The sequence below is a fragment of the Pagrus pagrus genome (assembly GCF_965226575.1).
Source record: "Pagrus pagrus genome assembly, chromosome: 24".
NCBI lineage: Eukaryota > Metazoa > Chordata > Actinopteri > Spariformes > Sparidae > Pagrus > Pagrus pagrus.
Window position 1 is genome coordinate 18,706,799 of NC_140206.1, and position 6,073 is coordinate 18,712,871.

Here is a 6,073-nt window from a genome sequence, read left to right on the forward strand (position 1 = left end):
CATTAACTGTGGTTTGTCTGGTGGATTTTAGATCATGTTTTCAGTTACTGAGTGGTCTGATACGGTTAAATTAACACAATCTGTGTATCAAAAAGTTGCTGTACCAAATGACATGATACCATATGACATGATAAAACTAATTAAGGCATTGAACCACCGTTTTAAATAATTAAAATGTGTTGGAATTTTATGTTTTTTACAGAATGGATGCAGGAAATATTAAAAAATAGATGCCCCAAAGGCGCGAAACCCACCGAAGAAGTTGAGCCTTTATGAACCAGACCAGATCCAGATGGATGGCTCACCCAGAGATGACCAAGATGGTAATTGATATTTTTAACTTACTTTGAACACTATAATAACCAAAATCTTTGACAGTCTCTGGTCTCTTATCACTGGGATTATTATAAGCAATATATTGGCAACTTCAAGGCAAAAACCTTGATTTACAGGATTTTTATAAGAAATGTCAAGAAAAGGGAGAGTAACTTGAAACTGTGTACGTTTTAGTGACAGCATTTTGCAATGCTATTGGTCAAATTATCACTACATTTGGGGCTGGGAGATTGATTTAAAAATGTTATTTCAATAAAATAAATTGTCATAAAAAATTAACCTTTTTTCCACTATATGCATGAAATTTCAAATAGGTTCCTAATTGTTGTCACCTGCAGAAACTCTGTTGCCACTCGATTGCAGATTTTAGAATCGTTATTCTTTAAAATGTATTTTATTTTACAATTTACTGAACTGTTTGAACAATTTGAAACAATTTCCACAGTAGTAATTGTGGAACATAAAATTGTAATTCTTAATATTGATATTTGTAAAGTTCTACAAAATTTTGTTACTTTAGACATGGGTAATTATTGGGTGCTTAAGCTAAAACTTAAAAGCTTTAAACAATTTGGTAGAAATCTTAGCCCATCATGAAATCTTTGGATTTTTTTTTTTAAACTTGTCTCCTCCTTTTCTTGACTTAATGATTGCTGCTGTGTCCCTGTAAGGTAACACATCTTTTGTGTCACAGGTGGTGAGCACCTCGAGGCATTAAAACGTTTTCTGGACAAAGTGGAACAGATCCAACCTCAGGCTGGTGTTTGGGCTCCAAAAAACAGATCTGGGAAGCAAGAGCTGTATCCAGAAAGTGGCCTGTTCCTGTCCTCTACTCGCCTGGCTGCAATCCATGCAGAAGCAAAGAAGGACTGCCTTCGCCTATTCCATCTTCTTTTTGATGACTTCTTTACTGCGGAGGAGTGCCGAAATGCTGTGGTGTTTGGAAAACACGGAAAGGTGCCAGATGGGAAGACAGTCCTGGATAAGTTCAAAGTCGATGGGATTCTAAGTAAGTATACTGCTCATTTGGTAGTTAACAACTTATGGAAAAGTTGTGGAAATTCATTAGTTAAAATGTGTGGGAACCTAATATAGAGAGGCAAAGTCACGCCCACGGTGGATCTCTTGGGACCTTATTTTGAAAAAGATATGTTATGGCAGTGAACCGCAAAAGACAACTAATCTTTTGAATCCTGTTTTGAATTATGTCACAAATTACACATATTTGTCAATTTAAAATACAACTTTACAACTCAAAAAGTCACAGTTACAGTTAAATACACACCCAAGAGTTGCCCAAGTAACGTCATGCTACCCAGAGCTGCTGAAGCTAGTGTTGACATGATGCCTGTGTGTTTTGTTCAAGCATGTACCCTTCACAAAAAGACATTAAAATAAGTACTTTCCCTTTTGTTTTCTTAAAATATTTATTCACCATGATGTAGTTGGTAAGATGTTGAAAGTACCAGAATAACTCAAGATATCAAAATAGCCAAAATCCCACTTTTCCATCTATCTTTGCCACGAGACCGCCACACATATTGTGTAAGATGAGACATTTAGTTTACTGACCGGTTTCACTTACTTCACTATTTTCATGCTTATTTTTCTTTTATCAGGTAACCTTTTGTAGAGATATAAATTAACAAACATCATGTGTAATTCATGACACAATTCATGGGATCAGAAGTTAAGTTGTCTATCACTGTTCACTGTCGTTCATATAGGGGTGTCACGATTCTCCGATTGCTTGATTCGATTTGATTTTCGATTTTAAGGTCGCGGTTCAATTAGATTCTTTATTTTTCCCCCTTTTAGCACAGATGGCTATGCCACGTTTAGATTAATCTAATCTAGAATCATTGGTTTTATGCCATGATAACTAATTTAATTTTTAATTCTTATTTCAAAAGATGGTCTACATGGTGTCATGAGTGATATTTATAATAATAATAATATAATTTTAATTGACAACTAATTAACTAATAGTTTCAGGTTCCAGAAAATCAGTTTTAACATCAACATATTTTTTTGTTTTTCAACAATGCTTCATCTTCCTCAAGTACTGCTTAACATGCATCCAACCATCAACTTTTTCAACCTAAAGCAGCACATATTATTTTCAAACATTAATTTGTTTTAATACTAGTTTTTAATTTCTACTTTGTTTGTCCCTCTTTCTTCTGCCCCTTCTCACATTTATCACCCTATCTGGCCAAATGTGGCATAGTTTCTGAAGTGTTGGAACCCCATGTATCACATAGCTACATTTAATGTTGTGATTGTTTAAGTGTCCTCACAGTGTTACTGAATGTTCTTCATGTGTGAACAATAGAGATATTACAATGTGAATTTTGTGATATCAGGATAAAAAAGTTCTTAATACAGTCGTGGTAACTGCTGTTACATTATGCAATTTGTAATTTGTGCTTTCTTTTCTTTCTTTTATTTTTGCAGCTTACATCATGCGCTGTAGAACACTGGATGGATGGACACCGGTTGACAAAAGTAATGTCAAAAAAGCCTTCATAAACAAATGCCGCATGAGGGCCACAACACTGTAAATGGATGTAGTATACTGAGAGACATTTGTTGAAATGACCATGTTCAAAAAAGCTCTTGTATGCAAATGCTGCACGTTGGCCTTAAAGACTCTTAAGTTGTTCAATGTTGTGCGTTGTTGTAAAGCTGTGCTGACACTGTTCAAATCGCTGTTAGAAACACTGTTGCTGTTTCAAAAACATAATTTTACTGAAGCACATTCATAGTTAAGATTTTATAATGATGACAATGTGAGAATAGCTTTTGCTGCCTTTAAATGCTAATTTTATTGTTATTAACGTTATTACACCTATTTTAAATACTCAAAAAAGTCATTGTACTTTTTGATCACTGCTGTGTTAAATTTTAATAAAGAAGATAAAGATTGTCAGATCCAGATTTTGTGTGTGTGTGTGTGTGTGTGTGAGAGAGAGAGAGAGAGTGTGACACTCACATATTGCTCCATAGTAGCTCCAGTATTGCTCATTTTCATCTCCAAAGGAGAAATAAAGGAGCCATTAAAAACACTGAATTGAGATTAGCAAGGTATCTCCCTTAAGTCTCAAGTATGACTCCCTCTAATTACTCTGTCTCACCTATTGCTCCTAGTGAATTTTAGGAGAAACATATGAGAAACATTTTAGTCAAAATAGAAACTAAAATGAGGCTCAGCTGAGAATCTCAAATTTGTCTCCGGAGCTACAGAAGAGCAAGCTTTGAGCAGTAAATTTTTCCTCTGGGAAATGAGCATTATATGTCCCCTTTAAGCCATTTGGTTGTAGGCAACATTTCCTTATGAGTTTATATCAAAGTGGGAGTTTATTTTGGTGCTATGCCAACAAACCTGTTAGATATGTTGTCTTTTAGGAGGGAGGTGTTATGGACGGATCAGAGATTCCCCAAGGTCCCATTGTGAACAGATCTCTCAAGATCTAGGTCACAAGTCATCAGGAGCTATTGGGTGCACCTGTGATGTTGTCCCTCAGCTAACTGCAATCAACCTGGAAGCTATTGAGGAAAAAAATGCAGATTTTTCTTTTAAATATTCAAGGAATACCGAACTTCAACTAAAATCCACTATAAAGAGGGTGTGTCTCATTCAACCAGTATATGAAGACATTTCTGCATGCATTTGAGTCAATGGGTCCTGTTGACAACAGATTTCTCAAGATCTAGATCATCAGGAGCTACTGGGTGCACCTGTGATGCTCTACCTCAGCTGACTGCAATCAGTCAACTGGAAGACTATATAAGGGGGTTGCAGTTCCCCTGCTCAGTTTGTTGTGTGTCTTCCGGCAGTCAACATCATCAGTTGGCTTTCTGTGTTTCACATTTTTCTTTTGGCCAGTTTCCATACTTTGTTTACCCCCTGTTCAGTGACTCCCACTTCAACGTTGGTTTTTGGGTCCAATCCTTTTGTTCATCGATCATTTTGATAGAATCAGTGGGTGGCTGTGTGTGTTATTCCCGCCACCACCTTTCAGACACCAAGGGACCAGTTTGCTTTGACCCTTTTTTATGATTTGTGCAGTATTTTGTTAGTTTCCACAGCTTACGACCCCTGTCCTTGAGGTTTTGCTTTCTGGTGAAACACAACAGTCAATCGACCTGGAAGCTATTGAAGGAAAATGCAGACTTTTCTTACAAAAATTCGTGAAAAATGGAAGTTCCACTAAAATCCAATACAATGAGGTGTGTCTTAATTGCCCCATTTAGTAATACAATTCGGCATTGGTTTGGAGTGGCATGGAAGCTATGGGAAAAAAAGCCAATATCTTATGCATTTATTTTGCAAACATATTTGTATAACACATTAGCAATCAAAAAAGTCTGCTATATGAAATCAGTTTAGTATTTTTTATTTTTATATCAAAATTTTGACTAATATCAAGTAAGCATGAATTTACGTTGTTTCTGTAACATGAACAAACAATAGGGTAATTTACTGATGGTCCCTAAGTCAACCTCCGGTGCAGCCAAGGTTCTGGGAGGCGAGGTAACTGTCCTCCTGCTGCAAACACGCTGTGTAACAAACAGTTTATCATTCATGTGTGGGAATTATGTCAATACAATCAGAGCTTATCCAGTATTCATAAAAACATGCTGAAGTTTTCTATGTGTATCTACATAAACACAGACACACAATGAACAGCATCTATAAAAGGCCTGTTTGTAGCTGTAGCTGCTGCTTACGGCAGTGATTTTAAATGTGTTTCAACAAAGTCAGTTAAACTCATTGATCATTTTACGCCTACACAATTCCATCACTTTAATGCAGCACTATTTGTTCACTTAATTCTAACAATATTTAAATACATAAAACTAATTTAATTAATTATCTTGTCTGATACTTTTCAATTAGATTTTTCTTGATTATTCTTAAAATTAAACACTTTTTCCTTGTTGAAAATGATGGAACAATTCCAACCTTTATTCCAAAACCTGTATAAATGGCAAATATCACAATCACAACATTAAATGTGCAAAGATAAGTGTTTCAACCTGGTGACACTAACTCTCTACAAACATTTCCATCTTACAGCCATATCAACCAATGCTGTCTGATATGGAATACAATTTGTACTCAAAACATGTCGGATGCCAACAGTCAGTGTTGTTAAAATGTAACATGTACTCTTGCACTAGATCATCAGGATCCTCATTAAGGTAGACACTGGTATCTTTGTCTTTCATAACATGTATCCCCACTGTGGGCTGCTCAATAGATCCCTGGACGAGAGAGAAAATGGTGCAGTCTGTAATGGTCCTTGGCTGTAATTGCGCCTGTTTTCAAGAGGTGGGTGTTACGCTCAACCTAGGGAACCGAGCCTAACATAAATAACCGACACCCAACACGGTGCAAGTTAAGTGACACAAAAAACAATTTATTGATAACACGAGTAATAAGTGCAATTATGTACAGTGAAATAGGTGCTCTATATACAAGTGGTGAAGCGGGCTTCAGGGTGAGCTCAGGCCTAAAACAACAAACAAAACACAGATCTAAACTCCGGGGTCCGAATCTAAGCCCTATGAAAAAGAAAAGAAACAAAAGACAATTGCTGAACCTAACTCCCTAACCTAATCAAAAAACAGGAGAAAACTGATGTAAAGAAAAAGGCAGCTCACCCCTACTGCTTCCCTAACCACAAACACTCTTGCTCTGGTTTTACCCAGAGCACACGCACACTCAGAC

General features: G+C 36.4%; 1 long non-coding RNA gene across 1 annotated transcript; it reads left to right on the forward strand.

Annotated features, from left to right (window-relative positions):
- Positions 1-242: 242 nt before the first annotated feature.
- LOC311253268 lies at positions 243-3,163 on the forward strand. The gene is made up of 3 exons (XR_014621661.1): positions 243-323; positions 1,031-1,345; positions 2,794-3,163. It is a non-coding gene; the product is annotated as an uncharacterized lncRNA (long non-coding RNA).
- Positions 3,164-6,073: the final 2,910 nt, after the last annotated feature.